At 47.0% G+C, this 23,248-nt stretch overlaps 1 protein-coding gene across 2 annotated transcripts in view; it reads left to right on the top strand.

The window, feature by feature from the left end:
• LOC116849135 (frizzled-2) overlaps positions 1–23,248 on the top strand; it is a 97,921-nt gene that overhangs the window by 14,124 nt on the left and 60,549 nt on the right. Inside the window, exon 1 of one of the 2 annotated variants that reach the window (XM_032825995.1) lies at positions 3,181–5,130. The exons of the other annotated variant lie outside the window; for it this stretch is intronic. The gene's annotated coding sequence lies outside the window, so the exon portion shown is untranslated. Of the gene's footprint in view, positions 1–3,180; positions 5,131–23,248 lie in introns of those variants that run through there. 2 annotated transcript variants of the gene reach the window in all.

The following is a 23,248-nucleotide window of genomic DNA, read 5'->3' as shown; positions in this document are numbered from 1 at the left end:
CCACTGGGCAAACATAACGAGAGCGAGAGAGAGAGAGAAAGAGAGCATAAAGATGGAGGAGGGGAAAGCTTTGGCGAAACTTCGAGTCCCGACGCATCAAAGCAAGAATGCTCCTTCTGTCGGAAAATTAGGCCGCGTGACGTCTTTGAGGACTCACCCCCGCCGCCCGGCAGCTATCAGCTTGGCGACTACTTCGCTTCGACATTAACGAGTACATTCCGCACCGGTAAAAAACAAAATTATTTCTGCGCGCTCGTCGAACCGCGAGCGAGAATTGCCGTCGCGCGTCGTCATCTTTTGAGGTCTCGATCCGGAGTTGCTCCGTGATGAGATCGAGGAGGCCCGCCTCTACCCGCCCTAGCCGTGATACGCGCTCGAGGATCACGAATTCGTGGAAAAAAAAAAACAAACGCGCTCATTAGGGTCTCATCGTGGATATTTTTCTTTTTTCTTTTTTTTCTACACCATCCTTTGCGTGTACGCGAACGAATGTACTTTATGCCGCGCACTCGACCGTTGTTTGTCGACAAAGACTTTTCGGCCGAGCGATCGTTGCTTCCCGTTTTGCTTCTTCATCCATCTGTATGAAAATTAGCGTGCAAACGACGAGTAGAGTGGAGAAGAGACGGTCGCGTTGGTGGAGAGATGCCGCGAGTTGATTGCGTTCGATGCGCACGCACGCACGCACGCCAGCTCGTAAGTGAGAGTCATCGCCGAGTAGATGAAGAGCGCGAGACCAAATTCGTAATGGGATTCAGAGAAGAGGAAAAACCGCGAGAGCGAGAGTGAGGATGAACGTGGCGAAGGGGTGAGGGAGAAAAGAGCGCCTCTCTCGTTCTGACCGGCTGTTCCTCTCTGCGATGTCACAAAGTATAATACGAACTAATTACCCTGTCGTCGTCAAAGCTGCACTCGACTGCCACTGGGGGACAATAAGTGGGCACTTTTGCGAACTTTTCTGCATACGTGGTATCGGAAGCGAATTCTCCTCCTGGCACAAGGAGATAGAAATAAAAAAAAGAACTAGAACGAGAGACAAGAGCGAGGAATCTAGAACAGGGAAGAAAAGAAAGAAGCAGAGATAGAGAGAGAGAGAGGAAAAGGGCAGTCAGCAGCGGAGGGACCATCAGAGAACGGAAATCCACAAAAGAGCGACAAAGACGAAACGAGAGGGCACGAAGCATGGAGGAGCTTTTTTGATTGATTAGATCCGTGATACGAAAGAAGAAAAGAGAAAGAAGCGAAGAGATGACGCGGGCGCGCGCGCTACAAAGCCACGCCGCCGCCCCCTCGACTGCCTCTTTCGCGTGGAGCCGTGCGCGCTTGGGGGATAAATCAAAGCAGGTACCATCATCCAACCACGATGACCATCGTGCGAATCTCCAAGGGAAAAACACTGGTAATTAGCCTCTCCAACGTCCCACCCCCATCTGGACCCCGTTTCGCGAGTCGGAGGCACGTTCGACGACATTATCGTTGTATCTCTTATACTCGATGAAGCAGGGGGACAAGGAAACAAGGGAGGCTGAGGTCGAGGGGGACGTGGATGCGTACGTGTGCGCGTCAGAGAGAAAGAAAGGGAGGCAGGACCCATCGTCGCCAACGACGTCGGTCGTCGCTCTTGCTCGCTGCGAAACGCAACGCGTACCCCACGAACCCCGGGAGGACCGAGGAGTCCGGAGCCGCGCGACAGTGGGGGTGAAGGAAGACTTCAAAGCTACCGAAACGATTGTTCGGCGACGCTCCCGCGCGTGTGTACCTCGAGAGGCAAGCGAAGGGGCGCAAGCACTCGCCAACGCGCGTCCACCCCTTTGATTACTTTCAAGCTACTCTTCCTCCTGCTTCTTTTCTTTTTCTTCGGATTCCCGCCCCTTCTCTCTCTCTCCCCCCCCCTCTCTCTTTCTCTTTCTCTCTCAGCAAGGAGCAAGGAGGACAGTCGTTGTAGAACGGTGGAAACACGCCGCGCTGCAACGCACACGGTTCTTGTGCGCAAAGCACGAACGAAGAAAAAGAGTGTGCACGATGAACGAGCGCTGAGCGGCGCCTTGCGAAAGGGATGAAGAGAGATGCTGGAGTCTCGCGAGAGATGCTGGGACCCCTCGCCATGTATATGCGATACGAATAACGTTCACGACGGAAAGTGATCGGATTCTCATCGATTTCACGAGCACTCGCTTGACTTCTGTTACGTACTGCAACTTAAATTTTTGAAATCCTCATCTTAGAAACTCGTTCATTTCCCGATAGCCCGGTGGTCTTGTGCGCCAGGTCCGCATCTAAATTACAGGAAAAAAAAGAAGTTCGGTTGGATTAAACGAATGTCTGGTGAAATACGAACGAGCCAAAAATTCCGGTCGAAATTACTAGAACTCCGTTCAAGTTAACCAGATTTCTGATTAACCAGAACTTGCAACTATATTCAAGTTGATCAGATATCTTGTTAACTTGAGCAGAGTTTTGATAACTTCAACTCTGGATTTTCTAACTCGTTAACATTTCACTAGACATTTGACTATTCCAAACAAATTTTTCTCTTTCACGTGCGAACACCTAGCCCGATTATTATTGCAAATTCCAAACATAACAAATGCTGCAGATCAATTCGTAGCTCGAGCTCATAGAAATTAACACAAACCTTCCCTCAGTTGGAATTAAGAAAAATCAGAAACATCTAGCACCTACAAAGACCGAGAAGAAGACGTCGTGATTAATTAGTGCACTGTTGAGTCTCTCTTTGCTCTTCCTTCCGGAAGGGTAGGAAAAATGCAAATTAATCAGATTTATGTAGATCTCTCTTTCTCTCTCTCTCTCTCTCTCTCTCTTTCATTTTCGTGGCCTTCGTACCTCGCCGAGCCAGTTCCGAGTCGACCACTCGTCGATACTCGTTACGAGCGAGTAAGGCTAAGTGCCCATGACGGGATTCATAACTCGCGTAGTATCTGGTCCTGCGAAGCGTCATTCGGCGAGCGCGACTGCGACGACGAGCGCTATCGTCGGGAATTACGAGCGTCATTAGCATCAGCGGTCCGAGTTAATGCAACGTCAGTCCGAGTGTTCTCGCGCCGTGAGCGACACAGTCGCGATCCCCGAGGAACGACGTCGCCCCAGCGGTATGCGCCTGATAATGCGACGATACATCCGGGGAATCACGGTTGTACGATGTAATAATTAAAGTTACGACACATCACATCCGGACGACTCCACGGAATAATCGGCGAGACGTCACAACTTGACGTGATCTCCTCGCGATCTTTCTCTGCCTATCGTTTATCTCGCGCTTCATGTCGCACCACGAGACGTTTGATAATTATATCATTTTTCACAGTCTTCCCTCAAAACTCGTCTCCTCGTCTCCTCGCCTCCTTCGCGGGCGTCTTCTACGTCTTCTACGTCTCACTTTGTACCCAGAGACTGCGCGGACTCGTTCCCGATTACACGACGCGAATACAGTCCCGCGTGCTCGAGAGTTATTAATATCTTAATTACGGCAAGCTTGTTTTTGCGAGGTCGTCTGGTCGATCAGTTCGTCGAGGCGGGACAAGAGTCCGCTTACTCGAATCGACTGCCAACGTCAAAGACACGGTATGTATAAGAGTGTCGTTCGTCTCGCAGGCGATCTTTATGAACCTTCCGCTAGTCGCGGGTCTTTGAGAAAAAATGAAGAGAGATTTCACTAGACATTTTATAAATCAAAAGGAAACACTTTAAAAATCAGTCTTGTATCATTCCTCACGATCTCTTAGGTAATTACTTTTCACCTATTGTTCCAGACTCTTGATAAGCTACCTAACAGTTAAATTATACGCTTGTGTTTGTGTAATTTGAAGAGAAAACCAAGACAGATATATGATTTATTTGTTAGGTGGCTCACCAAAATATTGGAACGACCGGCTCATAGGAAGATAGGAAAAATATGGCGGGTATCATTCTAATTCTCACTCTGTGCCGCACCAAAACAAAGTGATTCAACAGCCCTCAGCCAACCGCGCGACTACCCAAAGGTTAAAGTCTATCTGCAACTTCCTTCTCGATTGATCCCGTTTTTTCGGCCGCTCATTTCATCTCTCGTCTCTGTGACGAACGGACCTAGTCATGAAGTTACACGATCGGTCCTTCGGCCACGAAAGCGGCCGTAATCGAAATACGTGATCGCGGATAACCCCACACCGGCGAGCTCGCGACGCCACGCGTCGCCGCAAAGCGTCGCGATGCCGCCGCGGGCGGAAGCACGCACGCGCCCGCGATCGAAGCCGGCGAAAAATTCGCGGCGATGAGCAGGAAGAGGCGCGACGGGGATGAAGAGCCAGAAGGAGCGACACGCGGACACGCGCAGCTGAGCTGCGAGCGTCGATAAAAGCTAGCGTCGCCGTGCGGCCGCGTGCATTTATCGCGCGTCTACGAAACCGTCAACCAGAACACAACCGGACACGTGGAAGACGCGTAACCTCTCGCGATCGTCAATCAGCCTCTTGCTTTCGGTTGCGGGATGTCGGGGAAACGAGCGTCGCCACGTAACGCGCAAACACGAATTTGAGAGAGGATAAGCCGACTCTTGTTCGTCCTCTTCTCCTCGAGCAGAGACAGATCTCGTCGCAACTTGGGCAACCTTGTTGGGGCAGTGACGGACTTAAGGCAGTGGCAAATGACCGGGAGACGCCGGGAACCGCGACGATTTGCCGGCACGACGAGCGACTAAGACAAATCGCAGGTGTCGACCTGATCTTGGGGCTTTTCAAGTCACTTGAGAAGAAAATCGCATCACTCGGACCGTGTGCTATCGACGACGACGACGACGGGGACAGACGACTCCGTCAGCCGCGTCCGGAAAATCCGCCGGGTAAACGCGGCAGGATGGAGAACGGGATGGAAAGGGAGGAATAGAGAGAGCGAGAAGACGGAAGAGACAAGAAAAGCGTGTTATCCGCACGGTTGTCGACGTGTCGTCGGCGTGACGTCAGTAGACTGAGTAGTGAGTCGATAATCGGTGCGATAAACGTAGCCTACGTCGATACATTATCGCGGACAGTTTGCAATAGGAGCCAGGCGACAGGAAGGCATCGGCGAATGTCGCGCGTCCAAGGAACACGACCACCAACGTCGCGGAGCATAATCTAATCGAGACACTGTCAGGTGAGAATTCCAGACATAGATGCAATGACCGCGATCTGTATTTTACCGTTCCAGCGCGTTATCGGAGCGCGCGTACCAGCAATCGAGTTATCTCTAGGCGAACGATCCGCGAGATGCGCGAGTAGCGTGTGTAATGCCCGGTCGTTGCCCGAAACGACGCTGCTGTGTAAGGAAGACAAATGTCTTCCACGGCAATTAAGTGCAGGAAGGTGGTAGACACTCATCCTAACGAAGTTCTCCCTTCGGCGTGCAAAGGAGAATGAGAAAGGAAATGAGAGAACGAGAGAGAAAGATAGTTTGCACTTCGTTCCCGCCGCAAACTCGAAAAATCGAGTAGTCGATGTACAAACGATAGCAGACGAGACTTCTTCTCGCCGTATCGCATGTATTAGCAGTAAACATTCGGTCACTCGGACAGATTGCACGAGTACGTGCAACACGCGGATGCAAATCACGCGCGGTGACTAACTCGTCCATATCTAATCGCTGTTAATTAAGGTGATTAACGAGGAGAGACCATTAACATGACGGGGAGATAGCAATCGGGCTCGATCAGATTAGCGGGATTTCAATCTCGACGCTCAGTCCGCGCCTTCGCGCTTATTTAAAAGTTTATTTAAATTAAAATCGACGCGCTCTCTCTCTCTCTCTCTCTCTCTCTCTCTCTGCACGCGAGTGGCATGAATATTCATAAACGGTGGTGCGCGAACGCTTGTGAAGTGACTACACGAATTATTCTCGTTCCGCGGTTGAAATCACAATGATAAAGGACATCCTCGTTCACCGCTCAGTCTATCTGCCCCGCGTTGTGCCCGCGCGTACATCGCGCTCTATCTGAAAATCTCCGCCGCGGCTTGTCGTTCAAATTCGTTCCGCGCTCGATCATTCATCAGCGTCGTGTGCAGTCGGGTTAGCGCACTTCTGCACGCCGATCTTATCTCCCGGTGCAGCGGTACTTCGCGGGAATGAGCTCGCACCCTCGCCGAAAATGAAACTCGCGGCCACCATGCTTCTCCGAACTGATCGTATCGAGATGGAAAAAAAAACAGAGAGAGAGAGAGAGAGAGAGAGAGAAAGAGAGAGCCCAGAGAGAAGCTTCGCAAAGTTTTACAAGATCGCACATAGATTTTCCGTGAATGCACTAAGAGATAGAAAAAGAAAAAGAGAGAAAGAAAAGCATTTATTTGGAAGGGGAACCTTCTATGAGCCTAAATATAAGTTTCTATAACTTATAAGTAGGGTGGCTAACTCTCTTAGTCAGCCAACTTCGGAATATCAACTTTGACAAGTCGGGAAAAAAAATCAAGATTTTGGACAAATGGAGTTCCGTCTAGAGTTCTTTCGGGACGCCTCTGTAGAGAACCAAAAGTCAGGATCCTACAAAATTCGGGACGGTTGGTCACACTATTTATAAACAAGGTTTTGATAGGAATAACACTAGATCAGCATAAACATATTTATACTTATAACGAATGTAGTTAACCCTTCAGTAAGCGCGTGCAGCCCTTATTTTAGCCACATGGTCTACCGTTGTAAACCATAATGTTTCGCAGGTTTCCGCAGGCGAGGTTCAACCGGCATTCAAAACAACTATAGAAAGTATTAATTCGAGGCGTTCTTCCAACGCCAAAATTATATCTCAGATTAGTAATATACAAACAACATTGGTTTTTACCACGCGCCTACTGAAGGGTTAGACGAGAGTGTTAAAAAAGAGAGAATCTCAGCGAATGGGGAGAAAAAGAGCGAGAGGATCGGCCACAGGGGCGTTCCTCGAATTACCTGCGGAATTATCGGCGGTATTAGTCGCGCGCGACGCGGTACATCACAATTAATTCGTAATTAAATCTCCCAGGCCGAGGGGGAGAAGGGAGGCGTGGTCCCTCTCCCCCGGCCGATCCTGCCACCCCGCGCGTCACCGTTCTCTCCCTTTCTCGGCGACGTGCACACGACGTAGCGTCGCGTGGGTGTCCGGGCTCGGAAGCGCGCATCCGAACGGCGATGGATGTCGAGGGTCGTATCGTCGCGCCGGCCGGTGTGACAGCAGGAAATAAAGGGCAAGCCGTGCATTAGCGTCGACGGTCAAAGGGTCACCCCGAATATCGACCGAGACGGTCGACGGTGTTAAATTGCTATTTGTCGGTCGGCGAATGGCCCCGCGCGCCCCTTGACTACCGTCCGATATGTCGGCCGTCTTGTACACTTTGACTTGTCCAATCGACGAGATAATAACGACGCTCCGCGGGACGCTCCGTGGCTCTCGACACATCGACCATGCGTTTTCCGCCCCGTCCCTACTCGTCCCGACCCCGACCGATTACTCCGATCCTCCGGATCGCAACCGCAAGACGCTTCCACTGTCGTTGGCATTCTGTGGTAGAGCGCATTCGCATGTTCTCGATGGAATCTAACGTCGCCACTGTGTTCTATTCGCAGGCTCGTTTCAGACGTGTCAAACGTGTGTCGCGAGGTGCATATTACATGAGTTACAAAACTTGTGCAGGTAGCGACGTCGAACTTGTGAGTCAGCTGTTTTACTGAGTTCACTTGTGGCAAACGACACAACCGACACTCAATGAGAGCCTGTTTCTAAGCAGCTTTCTCTCTCTTTCTCTCTCCGTCGGATCGATATTGATTTATGAATTAACCACGACGTGTATAACCGGATGTGGCGACTCTCTTGTTGAGATGCCATCGGCCGCGCACAACTACTAAAGGCTGTGGATGGCTGGCGTGTTGATTCGCGACCAATTGTGAACATCGGTCGGTCGTATTATCTCGACAACGATTGTCCCGGAGGGAGAGGAGAGGGGGGGAGGTGCGCATGAGCACCGCACACAGAGACGCGAGGGAAAATTCAGGAAAAACAGCTCGCCCTCGAGGAGCCCTCCGCGCAAATACGGCGGCGGGCTAACGCGTAGATTGTTTACTGTAGGATCGTTCTCGACGCGGCCGAAGATTACTTTCGCCGTCCTGATCGCGTTTCCGATCGAGTTGCCGGGCAGCGCGGAAAACTCGATACGAATTACCGCCCGGGGGTATAATATCAGCCATTCGAGCCGTCGCGTCCCCCTCCGACGCCAAGCGGAATCCCGTCTGATCCTTTCCGCCGGTTTCGGTGCGTCACGTTCATCCTCTCTTCGATCCTCCACTACCACCACCACCGCCATCGCCATCGCCATCGACACTGCCATCGCGTAGCTTTATTGCGCCCTTATTATTAAGACGCGGAGCGAGGCGATACGGGGCGCAAAGAGCGGCGCCGCTGAGAGAAGCGGCACAATCCGCGAATAATCCTGGCACAATTTCTGCGATCAAATCCGCCTCGCGCACGTTGACTGACGATACGCGGAGTAGACGCGCTTAATCTCTCTGTGCTGCTATCGATTTCCCGCCATCCTCCTCGAATGCCGCGAGTTCACGTTGTTCGAATCCCGCTATGGAAATATCGATTGTTCGTGACAGCGCTGTTGCTCGCGTTAATGGCGAAAGTTTTGCAATAACCGATATATTTCTCAGCTAAATGACGGCAAATTAATGAAAATTCATGCCATTCGACGGGCTTAACAATTTGTAAAAGAAAATTATGCAGATTTTCGGGAACAAACGCGTCTTTCTTTCTTTCTATCGCGAGGCAACAAGCAATCGCATCAAGCGCGTTCTATGCAAATCACGAATACCGGTGAGCAGCGATGAAAATCAATATTTTTCTTTCCCGAATGCACGATGCGACGGAATGAAAGCTGTGAGCCGCGGTGTAGCTGCGACAGGTTATGCAACGATGCAGTGTACAGTGTACAAGCGAGACGCGAATTTGATGTTTCCCGTTTGACACGTGCACCTCTGCGGAAAGCGTAAGGTAAAAAGTACCAATATTAGGACACTGATAACACTGGCACCTAACTTTGGACATTCCTATTGTTTTGATATTTAAAAATATGGACATTTAAACTTTCAACATAGACTATATGTATACATGTATTCCGACAATTCGTTATACAGGCTGTTGAAAAACAACATGGCACAAATTTATCTACGTGTTCCTCAGACGAAGAACTAAGTTTCTAAGAACAAAAGTTCATATAAACATGTGTCCGAAACAGCTTAGTTTTTTAGATAGAGGGCTTTGAAAATTGCAATTTTTTTTGTAACGATTATAACTTGGAAACTAATGACAATAATTAAGTGAAATTTGGTACATGTCTATTCTTAAGTAAACCCTTTCTGAAAATGCCAAAAAAGTTTTTGAATAAAAACTGGAAATAAGGGTAATAAAAAAAGCGTGGGGTAATTTTAACCCTATCTTTGTGAATAGAAAAAAAATTCTATTTGAATACCATATTTTAAAAATTCAATTTTAAGACAATTTATTATTATTGTTTATTATTATTATATTATTACAATAAAAAATTGCAATTTTCTAAGTCCTCTATCTCAAAAACTAAGCCGTTTCGGATACATGTTTATATGAACTTTTGTTCTTAGAATTGTCTGAGGAACACGTAGATAAATTTGTGCCATGTTGTTTTTCAACACCTTGTATATTCGTAATGTTCGTTTTATCACGCTAAATTTTACGTGTTTGTAAAATGGTAGACACTGTATATATATAATTGATATGTGTGTGTGTATATATATATATATATATATATATATATATATATATATATATATACATATTCTGAATGCCAAACACTGTTTATTTAATTGAATAAAGTTATCATTAATGGTGGAAGAAATATATCATCCCGTTGGTAGCGAAAGAGTAGAGCTCTCTGAGGAAGCGTCACAGATTGGGAAACATCGCCCGACACATAAATAATGTTGCGTGAATTCGCTGACATTGGTGCAGCCGACTTCTCGTGATTCGTCCGTGCTAAGGAGGTATAGTTTTATTTCACTTTGCGATCGAAAGTATTATTGCGGGGTACGAGGACGGGGTCGCATTACTGGTAGCGCCATTAGCGCACGTCAAAGGGTAAACCGGTCACGCACACGTGAGCGCTCGGGCGCGAGCATAAATTCACCGTGGCGGCATCGCGCGAGAGACACGGCTCTACGCTCGTTAAAAAACGCACTCCCGTATGTATTATACATATCGAAGCCACGTAAGCGAATGAGCGTGAATGAGCTAGCTCGCTCCTAGAGCTCGGCGCATCGCGCGACGCTTTTGTCATGGCGTCGCTCTGCTAGGGAGAGCGAGACACCGACGTCGGAATTTTGGTGGCGGTCGGAACGCCATCGCGAGGGCAGAGAGAGAGAGAGAGAGAGAGAGAGAGATCGCCCAGAGAAATCATCACCAGCGAGTTCTCGAGTATTTTCATGCAAATTCACGCCGCGCCGCAGCCGCGTTTCTCCACCCCAGCGCGTCGTTCGTTCGCCTTCGCGTTCGTTCTTAACTCTGTCCTGTCGCGTCGTCCTGCCGCGCCCTTCCCACCGCGATCGTCCCGTCTTTTGTCTCTCCGCAGGTCCGCGCAAACGGCTAGAATTAGTATTCGACGGCGCATCTCCACGGCCTTTTTTCGTATGCCGCGGGGCAGATCCGCCAACGAAACATCGCTCTCTCGCGCGTCACGCCGCGCCGTGGCGGCCACGGAATTTTTTTCGACGGCTTTTCCCGCTTTTTCGATGCCACGAAGAAGGTGGATGCACCCCGGGTAATGCATACTCCCTCCTCCTCCCTGTCGGCCGAGACAGCGGCGGACCCGTTGGGTAAGGTATCTCTCCAGGCGGACGTACGTACCTCGAATGCGAATCGCCGTTTACCGCAATCAGATGCCGAGCGCGATTATGCTCGGCGCACAAAAAGCATGTTCACTTAACTACGCTTACATAATTGTACTGCGTCGACTAATAAGGTCAACAGGAAGATACATATCGCGTGATTCCGCGTTGGAGGAAAGTCATATAAAAGTGATAAAGTACCATCTACGTCTCTTCCGTTCTCATCGTAAAGAGAAGTGGTAGATACAGATGAAGGAAAGAAGAGATATCGGGATAGTGTCTGATTAAATTAAATTAATTAACGATTTCTCCGCCGACGAGAGAGAGGTATCGAGAAAGATATACATGTAGATTTTTCAAACATCTTAATCTCGCGCGGGATGAAGCGCGAATTGAAGATTCTTCTAAAGAAAAAACGGATTCCCTGAGCGCGCTCTCCGTGAAGGTTGAAGGTGGTTAAGCTCTCACTTATCAAAATGGATTACTGGTTGGTTCGTCTTTCCGCTCGCTTGCCACTCCTAAGTGTAAGAACGTCACTCAGCCTGTCTCACAGAATATCGAGAATACCCAGTTATCTATCTAGATACCTTGCTCTCTCTCGCTGCGGCGGGCGAGCATCGATCGGCTCGATGTAAAAATATTGTTATGTCTCGTGGCGCGTAGACGAGCGAACGACGACGGTTTCGTACAGAAAGAGGCTTTCACCAACAGCCGAGAGATTAGGACGCGTCGGAAGCGGGTAAATCCTTGTCAAAACAGGATTTCAGACAGTACGAAAAGGTACCTTATCGTTCCGGCTCTTTAGGCGCCCCAGATTAGTTTTGTACGTTGACAGGTACGTCGCGCTCGGACAACAACGAAATCCGAACGATCGTGACGCATATTGATGAGGCGGCAGTCGTCGGTCCCGTTAAACTGCACCGTCGGGCTAAGAAATTGATTTTGCGAAACAAACAACTCCCAGGCAACGCGTATCCAATTTGTATGATAGATAGGTGGTGGGAACCCGCGGAGTGAAAATGCAGTGTCACAGACACGAACGCGATACATCATATCCGCGCGGCAGTGTACGCACACGTTTGGCAGTGTTCAAAATTGTGATTGTGACGTCCCCTGAAAAGCCGGGTCGCGCTCTAAGAGAAAATTTATATCAATCTCACGCCGCGCGCGCTCGATCTATCATACACTACTCTGCTTCAATAAACTACACGGACAGTGAATTATATGGTAAGGATTAACACAGGATTACTTTATAATCGAAAAATAAATCGATATTCTGCAGTAAAAAAAATCAAATAATAAGAAATATTTATTCATAATGGATTCACACTATTCATAATTATTCAAAATAATTATTCATATAATGGAGAGTATTAATGACACATTTACTTCCACTAATACACATAGTTTTACATTGAGAAAATATTTCTTTCAAATAAGAAAATATATTTTTTTCCCAAGACACCATCGTCGCTTTTCATAAAAGCGATGGTTTATCCTGTTTAAACAAAAGAATTTAAATTTAAATAAATATGTTATTAGAGAGTATCCATAGGATAAATATCTTTTACTTTTCAGACATTTCTTCTCTCAGTGTATGTGCTATTTATGTTATAACAACTGAAATGTGTAATTAGAAAATTTGTTATGTTTCTAGCGAAATTTGCTGTTCTTTAAAAAAATAAATTTTACTGACAATCTCTATTTCTACACTGCGAGAAATATATAATAAAATGAAATAAATTTATATGAAACGAAACTAGAAAATATTCTCTCCGTGTGCGCTGTCCTCTCAACTATGATGCATATTTTTATAAATTTCTTCTTTGTATTATATTTTTGTGCGCGCGTTATATTCGTTATAACTTTCTCACGCTACGACGTGCTGAACTTTCGTGCATTTTGTACCATGCGTTTCTAATATCTTCCATTTACGTGCCTTCGTAACGAAAGTAGGCATCCTCTCATGTGAAAGATATTTTACATCACCGTCAGTTCCGTGTTTCTGGTCGATGTTACTCCTCGTGACGTGGAGTTCGTGACTCGAAATCGCTCTGTGCTCCCGCGCTCCCCCCTCGTCGTCGGGTCCGGGCGCGATTACCTTGCAGCGCGTCTGCTTGCTAAACGAACGATAGGTATCTCGTAACCGAGGTTAAATTGCCATTATTTATACGCGCGGCACGTGTCTCATTGTCTCGTTGTTCACCGGATAGATCGTCTACCGTGCGGCAATAAAGTAATGAAACGTCCGCGCGCGCTTCCGTGGAATTGCTTCGTGCAGGATAATCGCGATGTCCGACAGCCGATTACGAATTCCAGTGCTGAATTACGTCGAGAGAAAGAGAGAAAAAGAGAGAGAGAGAGAAAGAGAGAGAGAGAGAGAGAGAGAGAGGCACGTAGAAAACATGACAGATATTTCCCGCCGCGTAAAACAAGAGGGAAAACGCGAGATAAAGAATGCAAATAACTCTTCGACAATGCACGACAATATTCTCAGTCGAAATTGTGAATTCGACAATAAGCACCTCGGCGAAGTAAAAATGTATAAAAACAGAAAAGATCAATAAAAAATTGACGCGATATTTGTAGTGAAATTGGTATTTGTTGCGACGCAACGTTACGTTTTTCAGAAACAGGAAGAATATTCGCGATTCCCGAAGATCTTTCTCATTAATCGAGGCAAGCTCGCACGGAATTTGATTTCTCTATCGAAGAGAGCAGCGTCATTTGTGAAGCGGCCTCGCGCGCGGACGATTTATCGGCGTTGGTACACGAGCACGCCGAAAGCGGCATATAAAGCGCGATGAAGAAGTAGATCGTGAAAGAAGAACGAATGATGGACGAAGTGGTAAGGCGGGCTGCGGGGGAGGGTTGCGGGTGGGCGAGCGAGGAAAAGGGGTGCAAGGTAGCGACAGGGAGCGTCCGTAACTAACGCACCGTGAAATCCACTGGGCACGCGCCATTTCACTTAGCCCACGGCGGCTCCTTTTCCATGCCACCGCGAGCAGTACTTCTTCTTCCCTTTGCCTCGCCGCCAACTCCGCGCCTGTCGCTCGTCGTCGTCGTCGTCGTCGTTGTCGTCCTCATCCTCGTCATTTTGTCGTCGTTGTCGTCGTCGATCATTGATTCTCGAAAGTCAGGAACACGCGAATTCAGTCGTTCCGCGAATTTATAGCGTAAAGAAAAAGGGAGAAAGAAAGGGAAAGAATAACGACGTTCCGTTCGTCTTCGTCTCCTCGGCGGAATGGCGATCTTTCCGTTTCCAAATCGCATTCGACTACGTACACATTCGCCTTGTGCTCCCCCGTCGTGGGGAGCCGGAGACGCTGACGTGGTTGCCCGTCGAGACTTTCCGCAGTGCATTCGCGCTGCGAGCGCAGCAGCGACTGCGAGAGAGAGATCGTAACAATGCACCCGCCACTTTGCCGCGGTGGTTAACGATTTTCCCCGATAAGTTGCGGCGGGTCGCGCGACAAAGCCGCGACGAATATTCAAAAGAATTTCCAACTGTCTCTGTCGTCGATGGTGAGCGAACGAGCGAGCGAGCGAGCGAGCGAGCAAGCGAACGGACGGACGGACGAACGACGGGGCTCGTCGGGTTGTATGAAACGCAAGGGGCAACGAACTTTCCGTTAAAGTCACGGCAGACGAGAGGCGGTGAGTATGCCGCGCTAGGGATTCCGTAGTGGTATGTGTCGCTTAAATCAACTCCAGCGAGAATAGATCGTCCAAGTGGAACATTTGATTCTGACTCTGAGTGTCAACCGAAAGTGTACTGCGGTTTGTACCCACGACGCGAGAGAAGCCTCGACTCTCGCTTCCACAATCAGGATTCAAGCGAAATACCTAGCCTTCCTCGCAACCTTACTCATCTCGATCTTCTCAACTAAACTCTCCTATACAGGGGAGTGTTATCGACATACAAGGTGCGTTTTCTTTTGCCAATTTACGCCTCACATGTGACATCTAGATTCGAGAGACGCGTCGGACGGTTCTTAAATCGGAGATACTTAGGCCCGTATTAATAGTCGTTACTTGGAACTTGTCTCAGGCGAGATACTTAGATTCGAGTTTAGAGTTAGACTCTAGTATTTTACTTGAATCGCGCACAATATACGCGACACTGCACTTGCACAATCGCGAATCAGCCGAAGGATCTAACTCTTAGATTCAATTGAGTATCTCGCCTGAGGCGAGTTTCAAGTAACGATTATTAATACGGCTCTTAGAAACTCGCAGTAATATTGTAACACGAATTTGCTTAATAATCCAATGAGGACAATGCATCGACAGTATCGGGAGACAGTTTCAGCGCGCGGTCGATCGCCTGGCTGGGCTCCGCGCGAATCGATCCGGCCGAAATTTATGTCTGACATTTGTCTCCCTCGATTTCCTGCAACGCGGATAAGGACGTAATAAAACGCCAACTTCCGGGCGAAACTGGAAAGTCACGGCCGGCCGTTCGAGCACGTTAAAAATACGCGTTCGCCGCGAAGGGTGTGATCGATCAGCGTGACACGTGCAATTAGGACCGGGCGAGAAAGGCGTTGTACGAAGTGAACGTCGCGTGGAGACTTGTGAAGAGACTTGTCGCATCGAGATTGGATAGCTCGTGACTACCTCGCCCTCGCCGACGAAGAAGGGGAAAAAAATCATGGAAAAGAGAAAAATATCGTGCAGAAATATTAAATAAAAACCGTCCGAGCCGCGCTCTCTCATAAAAAGCTCTCAGGGACACGCACGTTACTTTCGCCATTTTTCCACTGTTACGCGCGCGTCTCGGGAATTAAATTACAAAATACTATTTGCCGTTGGCTTACGGGGGGCGCTCGACGAATCCCTTCCCGAGTGCAATTTACGCTTCTTCCCTCCCAGTCCCCATCCACCCGCAGCGGCAACCGCTTCCTCCCTTCCTCTCTCTCACCTCTCACCCTTCACCTTTCGCGCGGTGTCTCTCGTCATGGTGTTCGCGTCTTCGAGAGTCCTTTTACCGCGCGGTTAACGTAGGGACGAGGTGTGAAACGAAGAACCACAAGTGGCCCGGAAAGGGCGTCCCTTCGTCCCCGCCCGCCCTCCCCCGATAGTAACTCAATCCGTCGGTCGGCCGGTCAACCCGGTTGTCGCCCGCGACTTTCACGGAGTTACGCGTTTTCCTGTCGGTATTACATTCGATATATATATACATATATACGAGGTACATCGGTGGAAGTCCGATCAGCTACGGTCGATTGGAGTTACGCCCTTACGCTGCGCGGATGAGCCGTGCGGGGGAGAAAGCAAGACCGACCGACAGACGGACGGACGGACGGACGAGAGGGAGAGGAGAAGCGGGGCGCCCTGAGGCTGGCGAATCGCCAGAACTCCCCTCCGAAGAGCGGAGATATCACGGCGAGTGATTCACGTGCGCGCGCTAGCGAGCAGTTACCGGCGATGCAACAAATTAACCGGCAGTAATTGGTTGTCGTATAACGTTGCCTCGCAATTCGTGGAATTCACCGGAGGGGCGGCGGACGGCCCCCGGGCGTACGTCAAATAGCAACGTCCGTCGTATTATTTCAATAGCGGGCCGACTGGCCGATAAACGCGCGCGCTACGGTACATCGCGTCGCTTAAATCACTTAGCATCGAACTAGACGCACCGCGCCGGGTATCACGGGATTATTTTCCAGATGATCTAGACACATGGTGGGGTCTGTGTGTAATTTTAGATAGAGCTGTTTGCTCGACTATGTGCCGCAAAGTGAGTTAGCGTTTTCCGCGGAACGTAGACACGCTCAAGAATACGGAATACGATTGAGCAGAGAAAGAATGAGAAGCGGACAATTGATGTTGCTACGCAGTACTGTGTGTGTGTGTGTGTGTGTGTTTTAACTTGCATTACTATATGTACCACATATTTTATATCTGTTATACACACGTGCATAGATCATGTATTCATAACAGAGCATCAATCTTCGTGTAGCTCGCACAGCCCATTTATCTTCGGAAGTTTAATATACGATTTAATTACCGAGGCAGTTAACACTGGGAAGAGGGAGCAAAGGGATGCGCGGGAAAAAAGAGAGAGTATTTCCCTATTAATCGAGCGCTCTGAATATTCAAGCGCCTCTTCGTGCGTCGACATGCGCGCGAGTAATAATTTATTAATCTCAAGTAAACACACTCGGTGCGAGTAAAGCCAATCCGAATTACTTCCCGACAGTCCCCGAGCATAAATACTTGGCCGCTCTGTAAATTCTCCGCGACTTCAAAGACGCGGCTGCCGCGACGTGACAGCTATGGCGTTAAAGCGTAACGAGTATCACGGATTAAAGAGCCGCCACCGAAATTAATTGGCGCGCGCGAGCGACGACCTCCACCGACAACCGGCCGACGTTGTAATTGGGAAGAGAAACGAGCGGGCCAATTGTGGCCACCTGTTCTGTTACGGGTGCGTAAACGAAAGGGGCGCCTTAAAACACTTGGCGCGCGCGTTTCATAATTCCCAAACGTTACCTCGCTCAAAAGCGTGGCCTATGCACACCGTCCTGTCGAGTACACTCGAACAATTCCCCGGGCAGGACCGCGCGACGTGGAATGCGAAGGTACGCTTGGGGTCTTTCTACCTCCACCGGGCTACACGTGAGAGAGGTACACACGAACGTGTCGATTAACATCGCGAGTATCGAGTAGCGCTAACGGTGGTAACATCGATCAGTTTACTCTCGCCGAGCACAATTCGACGTGTACACAGAGAGAATTTTATAACATAAATTACCGTGAAATTCTACACTGAGAGAAATGGCTTGGTGAATAACACTATATTCGTCTTATGAAAGTAATATGGTGAATTTTTATGCGATATCTGGTTCACATATCCAATATTCTGATTACGATGCCTCGACGCATCTGGTAGTCAATACCGAAACATTTATTTGTAGACATCTAGACAGTTTGGTAATTTTCTCTAGACGTGTGATATTATTGACGCGATAATTAATTGTTACTCGCTGCAGCATTTCCTTTTTCATCTATATTAATTTGTAAAGACGTCGGTGCTATAAAAGAGTAAACGCTGAAACCGTCAAATATTTGGAAGAATGAAATTTTTTAAAATATGTCGACGAATTTAGAAGTAAATATATGAAGAGATTATATACTGAAAAAAAAGATTACGACGATTTGGTAATAATTGTCCAGCCTGTGTTATAGGTACTAAAATTTAATACCTATAACACATGCTGAATAATTATTACCAAATCGTCGTAATCTTTTTTTTTAGTGTATACAGTAAGTATATGAAAATTATATATAATATGGTTAGATTTTAGGTTAGGTTAGGTAAGAAGTCTAACATTACTCCACAACTGTATTCATAACATTCACCAAATAAATTGTATGCTGTATCAGACGGTTTGGTAAGCGTATTTAAGCATTACTGTAATGCTACTTAAATAATGCGCTCACCAGATAATTTGATATCACTGACTAAATATCTTGTTACACGATTATTCACTATACCGTTTAGTAAACGGTAAATAGAATTCTGGTTAATATTATCAGACATTTCCCTCAGTGTATAATCAATGATTAGATCGACACGTTCCGCAGTAATTAACTCTACTCTTTTATTTTACATATGCCTTTTATCTCAGGGGCTGAAATGTGATTTCTATTGAAATATTTACAATATGTTTTTGACGAAATTTGTTATATTTCTTAATGAAATACTTGAGATCGATCTACAATGTGCTCCTTGCTTCCTGTTTCTTGTCGTCTATCTTTTTCTGACTTAAACCTTAAGCTAGAAAAAGGAAAAGATAGAGAACAAGAAACACAGAAAGCAAAGAGCACATAGATCAGGCTTTACCGACAATCTATTCTCGCATTAGTAGAAATACAGTAAAATTGAAAAGAACTTATATGAAGAAAAGACTGTAAAATATTCTCTTCAGGTCTTATCGTTATATTTATGGTGGTATTAATTCCTCTCTACTACCGCGAAGAGTAAGATACCTCAATTTATTATACCCTCTCCAAAATCCAAGAGTATATATCAGAGAGAATTATAAATTACATTCAGCTACTTCGAATAAAGACTTCATTTCGAAAACGAGAGAAGAGAGAGAAAGAGCTCTCTCCTTCGCTCAGACAGAACGCCGTTATTATAAGCATCGCATTCACGCATAAAGGAAGAATTTACATTAAAGCGTACACCATTGCCGCTCACGTACGATCGACGTAGGTTTGAAGGTCCCCGTCACTCCGTCCAGTAGCCGGTAATTTGTATCGATTCGTAAGACGTCGCGGCTCGTAGCGTACGTCATAAGGAGCCGAAACTCTCTCAAGAGAGCCCCCTTTTACACTAGAGAAATCGGGACTCGATCTCCTCCATCGAAAGGTCCGTTAACGTTTTTATCTCACTCACGCTCGCACGTCTCGAGGGGATAACGGTCTCTCAAAAACTTAATAGCAAGCCCGGCGAAGCCTGTCAACCGCTGCGGTGCCAACGAGCGACGGCTCACTCCCACTGTTTCTCGTTAAGCTATGCTTAACGCGCGATACCAAGAGAGAGACGAGAGAACCAGACGTAGGTGCATCTCGCCGGTTCCCAGGGTGCACGCGGGCGCACGATAAACATCGGTATCGGGAAGAGCCGCTTCAAGGAGGCCAGGTAGAATTTCACGAGTACGATTCCGTAACGACAGCCACTACTGTCGTCTTCCGTCAAAACGCTTGTGCCTATGGTGCCTACCGCTTTGAAAAGTACGAAGGACTCTACGCCCTCGAGTTGACGGCACCTCTCTTCCTCCGTCACAGCCTCGAGGAGCGCTGTCTTGCCGTTCCTGCTATCTACGGCAACCATATTTCCCGGATTTAAACTCGAGACGCGATTCAATGGAACGATTCGTTAGCCTCTTTGTAAAGCCCGCATCACACTAAGGATTGACGACTGCAAAATAGAGCATTGTTCAATTGGCAATCACTACAGAAATCACTGAGAAAAGTGTTTGCCATTTGTAACTATGATCACTTAGAGAAAAGTGTTGCCATAGAGCATTGTTCAATTGGCAATCACTGCAGAAATCACTGAGAAAAGTGGTGCCATTTGTAACTATGATCACATAGAGAAGTCATCGCTATAAATCATGGTCAAGGAAACTATTCTTTTATTAAATTCTGTTCTAACGTTAGTGTGATAATAACCTTATATATGCATATTACCACTACCGTTTTATTGTGAAAAATATAGTTGGGACAAAAAATTATTATGATTTTAGTTTGATCAACCACTTTTTTTCTCTTGGTCGTAATCTCAGTCGATGACTGCTTTGCTCTGATTGGCAGGAAAGTAGTCGTTAACTGCTAATCGCAATCGCTAGTGTAATACGGACTTGACGGAGGACCATGAAGCGAGGGTCTCAACAGATTGTCGCAGTGTCGCGTTTAGAATAGAATCTACAATGTCGAGACACGCCATTTAAATCCGAGATTGTTTCGAGAAATCCGGACCACAACGTCCACCGTATGGCGCGTCTCGCGTCCAATCGCCACGTGGGAGCGACGGGTGTCTCGTATCGCCGGAAACCGGAGAACGAAGGTCCGCGGTTGAAGCGCGCGTTTTGTGTCATCCCCGTTATAAATCTTTACCCGATCCCGAGATTAATTGGTGGATCTGCAGATTAAGCCATGAATCTTCTCGAGAAGAGAATGTTAATAACATCAACGAAATCAAGCGCGCCACGTCTAAAAAATGTCGTAGCCAGCAGCGAGAGAGATGATTACGCAGTCAGAGATTCCCGCGGGAAGTTATAGAGTGAGATTGCATCTTAATGCCTCCGACGGGGAACGAAGTTTATTTACCGCCGCTGGTGCGCTCTTGTCTCACTGCCAGCGTGCTCGTCATTGCGGTAATGCAGTTTTAATAACTTCGAATTTCTATTCTTTTCGGCGCGCTCCTCCGGCGTCCCGGTGACGTTTCGCACCACGTGCTCGCGTACGTTTTTGCGTACTGTTCGCTCATACACACGGCGCGTCATGTATACGAAAGAAAACAGTATAGTTCCACGCATTAATTTGGTTGTGCCAACCAGTTAATAGTGAAATACGGGGTAGCTAATTATGTTGCTGAATTGCTGAGACAATTGCTGAGTTACAGTGACGGTGTCTGGCTGCTTCAAGCAAAGTGCATCCATGAGGTGAATGTCACCTCAACTGATTTGTCACAACTGGATCACGCGCAACTAGAGTAACTGTCCGCATTACCGTGCCTGTTGTTGTTAATATACTTTTTATGGCTTTTATGGCTTTTTATGGCTTTTTATGGCTTTTTATGGCTTTTATGGCTTATTTAAAAAAACCATAAAAGAACTAGCACAAATAAATAGAAAAATATTTTTTATTAAGTTTAATACTTTAAACTTTAATACTTAAAAAATATTATAAATATATATAAATATAAATAAATAAATTTTCTATTTATTTTTTCTCTTTTTATGGCTTATTTAAACAGAAAGGCACACTAATAGAAACAAGCATAGTAACATAGACAATTACTTTACATTAACGTGATTGGTGTACCAAAGTAACTTGGTCATATCAATCATACACATTACCATCATATAAAGATGAAAATAAGATGATACAACTATGTTGCTTACGACTAAATATTTCTGGTTATATGCAGCATCTTTGTTTTCTTTGTATATACCATTCCCTAAATCAAAATTTACACAATTTTCAGTTTTATACACAACGCACAAGAATGAAAATCGCTTAAGTATTGTAACTTTAGTTATAATGACTTCATTGTAACAGTTTCAATCTTATTCGTATATGCATAAGGTCGAAAATTGTGTGTAACTCTTGATTTAAGGAATGGTAGGGCATACACACATGACGCAATGTGTACGCGAGGTGCAAAGTTATCGGCCGACGCGACGACGGTCAAGCAACCGCCGTTGTTTCTTTCAACCTAACAACCGACATATCATGTGTCGTGTACGTTTTTCACTCGCATCTATCTTCCGCGACGCTTACAACCACCTCGCGCTATCCAGACCGCGGCGAGTGTCCCGTTTCACGAAACCGACTGACACGACCGAAATGGTACCTCGTAATAGGATCTACGACGAGTCGGAAGTCTTTCGGTCGCGCAGATGAAACGCAGAATCTAGACGGTGCCTCCTATATATAAAACCATACCGTCGCTAATGACACTAATAAATCCCGCGGCGTCTTGGAGAGAGGTGGGCAGAGGGGGGCACTGCATACGCAACACACACACCGTATTGCGGTGAAAGAGCGATGGCTGGGATTTACAATGAGAGCCACTGCGACATCGCTTGTCATAAGTCACTCAGCGTGTGGCGCACAGCGAACATGGGCCCCGTAGGATCTACAGGCCCGTTCTCCAGGCCTTCTCTTTCATTCTGTTTTCCTTGGTCCTCCTCTGAGACACGCTACCTCCCCCCGGCCATCAGCTCCTTCTTTTATCAGCCATCCTTCTCTCGGACTCGCGCCTCCCGTTCTTTCTCCGTCGCGCGTTCGCGTCCGTTCTCTCGTTATACATTCAACCAGTTGATCCTATGAGCGTCTCACGGACACTCCCAGACTCACGTCCAGGACACGGCGTCCTACCCAGCTGGACGTCCGAGCAAGCTGTGTCAAGACCATGGAGAATTTAATTATAACCATCACAATTCGCTTAGTAGGCCGTCCCCGATGTTTGGCAGTTCAAATTGCGATAGTTATTGTGGGGAATAAAATATGCAAGTTGACACGCGTTCTTATAGAAATTCCCTTTGACAGCTTCGTATCGACCATTCTATCTTCCATATTGACGATTGCACTTAGAGATTTCAAGTAGGGGAGAATTTGTAGAAAATGGGTGCCAGCCTCATATGTATCTTATTGTTCTTAATAAAAATTACGATTTGAACTATTCTCCCTATTTGTGAATGAACCAGTAGCTTATCCCGTGCGCTAATGTGCGATAATTGCTAATCGCATCATTGAATTAAATGTCACTACATCCGTTCGGTCATTAACCGGCAGCAAACGGAAAAAACGCCGATAATTCACTTTTACGATCTACACTGTGACAAATTCTACATGAGAAAAGGGCAGAGAGAGAAATAAAGAGGAAAATGGATCGTGACGTTTATTACGCGTGCCGACGCAAATCTCGCGACAAGCGGCGACGATAAGAATTCGTTGAGATAAAAGCCCCGTGGAAAGTTTCCATTTAAATACACCCAATTCATATCGCTGACAAGATGGAACGTCGAGTGGGAAAAGACGGGTCGCGTGAATTTCTTCTTTGAAATCAATTTCAGAGGTAATATCATGCGACTGCATAATTAAGCAAAATTTCTTTTTAATTGCTCTTTTTTATCTCCCCCCCCCCCCCCCC

The sequence above is a fragment of the Odontomachus brunneus genome, unplaced genomic scaffold (genome assembly GCF_010583005.1).
Source record: "Odontomachus brunneus isolate Ranch 3 - 2012 unplaced genomic scaffold, Obru_v1 Obru_scaffold_107, whole genome shotgun sequence".
NCBI classification, from domain to species: domain Eukaryota; kingdom Metazoa; phylum Arthropoda; class Insecta; order Hymenoptera; family Formicidae; genus Odontomachus; species Odontomachus brunneus.
This window is presented reverse-complemented; position numbering and strand designations above follow the sequence as displayed.